The sequence below is a fragment of the Oncorhynchus masou genome, chromosome 33 (genome assembly GCF_036934945.1).
Source record: "Oncorhynchus masou masou isolate Uvic2021 chromosome 33, UVic_Omas_1.1, whole genome shotgun sequence".
Classification (NCBI taxonomy): Eukaryota; Metazoa; Chordata; class Actinopteri; order Salmoniformes; family Salmonidae; genus Oncorhynchus; species Oncorhynchus masou.
In genome coordinates this window covers 8,486,244-8,488,643 of record NC_088244.1, presented here as the reverse complement: position 1 = coordinate 8,488,643, position 2,400 = coordinate 8,486,244, and positions in this window count along the sequence as shown.

Here is a 2,400-nt window from a genome sequence, read left to right as displayed (position 1 = left end):
CAAAAAATGTGTTGTTTACTGCTACATAAATGATGCAATATGCCAGGGAGATATGTATGCTGTAGTTAAGAAAGTAATTCCTCAGTGTATGTTGTGTAGTAAGCTGTCAGTAGCCAATGTGCTTCACCCTAATAATTTGGTCCCATTCCCCCTCATAGCCTGTAACCTGTTTTAGAGAAATGAAATCATTCAATATTGTAAGAGCTTTCAATGTCTGCTTACAGTATATGCCCATTTTATTTATTCTGACTTGGTGTACAGGGAGAATACTGTAAGAACGGCCTTTGTTCTGAATTCTGTCGCAGTACATTTAAAAAGTGCTGAAAGTATAGTTATATTGACTACGTCCATCCTAGCTTGCTCGTTAATGTCTTAATTGAAATTACGGAATGCCTCTCATCCGCTTGTCGTTCCCTTATGCCATAGTTTGTACATCTCAATTGTCAGTACAAACCACATTTGTTTAACCTCTATGTCCCCCCCACGGGACGGTTGAGCTAACGTAGGCTAATGTGATTAGCATGATGTTTTAGTAACAATACATTTTTCCAGGACATAGACATATCTGATATGGGCAGAAAGCTTAAATTCTTGTTAATCTAACTGCACTGTCCAATTTATAGTAGCTATTACAGTGAAATAATACCATGCTATTGTTAGAGGAGAGTGCACAGTTCTGAACTTGAAAATGTATCAATAAACCAATTAGGCACATTTGGGTCAACTTGATACAAAATGTTGAACAGAAATGCAATTGTTCATTGAATCAGTCTAAGACATTGAACAAACACTGCTGCCATCTAGTGGCCAAAATCTAAATTGCTCATAACCTGTAATAATACATTATGGCCTTTCCCTTGCATTTCAAAGATGATGTAAAACATGTTTTACCAGATCAATGTGTTATATTCTCCTACATTACTTTCACATTTCCACAAACTTCAAAGTGTTTCCTTTTAAATGGTTTCAAGAATATGCATTTCCTTGCTTCAGGTACTGAGCTACAGGCAGTTAGATTTGGGGATGTCATTTAAGGTGAAAATTGCAAAAAGGGGTCCAATCCTTAAGAAAGTCAGCCATATCATCTATGTTTCTTAAAAGGCAGTAAATGAGGCTGAATGAACTGTTTGGCTACCAGACAAGGCTCTGCTGATAGCCAGGTGCTGCCGTGGTAGATAGCCATGTGTAGTGGTGGTAAGGATTCACTCCATGGTGCTGAAAAGAAAGCTCTGCTGTTGGGACAGCTTTATGTAGGCCCTAACAATTTGTGGGCACCTCATGTCACTGTTATAGTGCTATTCATGTGTTGTGTAGTGGCATTGCTGGCATGCATCTAAAAAAATTTTTTTTTTAGTTTGCCCCACTAAGATTTGAATGCTAATATTGCCACTGATGAGACCAGTTAGCTGTTAGCTACTTTTCATCACTAAACTTTGACAAAACTCAAGGAACATTATTTTCTGTGAAAGAATCTCTCTTGTCTTATATTTGAGAAGGTTGAGGCACTTGGCTCCTCTTCAAAATGATTTTGTGATCAATTTAGTGATAGCCGAGCTCTACCGTACTCTAGTTATTGATGGAAAAAAGCAGGCCCTACCCGGCCCTAACCCGATGCATAACGTCAGAGCCCGTCGTGGGGAACTTGTCAGTAAACAGATCTCTGGCTGGAAGAAGGTTCAGTGAATGGTGAGGTGCAGTGTGAGGTAATACAGTAGGTGGAATGCTTCTCAAATGTATTTTTTTATGCGTTTTCCACACTCGAACTTCCTCGGAAATGCACTTGGAGCATAAGCGTGTTGAGTAGGTAGTATGCATATTGAGAAACACACACAGAGTATTATAAACATGCCTATACACACCTTATCCAGACAGTCTATATTTGGTCGCAGAAACCCCAAGGGAAAAATTCCCAGAGACCTACAGTAGTGCCTTCTTCACAGTGAATTGAAGTTGGGATACTCAATCCAGTGTCATATCTTCCTACAGAGGTATGGAGCTTGTCCATTATATTTCCTCAGTGTCGACCCTGTGCACTTCTGGTAAAGTGTGTGTGTCTATACACACAATATCAGTGACTCAATTGTCCTCTAATTAATATATGTGCACAAAATGCTCTCAAAGCTCCTTATCTTCGACCCCTGAATGTGACATTTAGATAAAACATTATTCATCATTTAATGTATTACAATGTTTTGATTTAGGCTATGTTTGTATATAACAATAGTATCAGGATTAAGGCGAAAAGGATTTAATCCAAATGTGACAATGCTCGTTCAAAAAACGCTGATTACCATAGTTTTGGCGGTAGAGACAGTTCTCCATACTTTAGATTCCTTTTTGCATTGTGGTCCTGTGTGTCTCAGTTGGAAGAGCATGGCCCTGACAGTGATCATGGGTTCG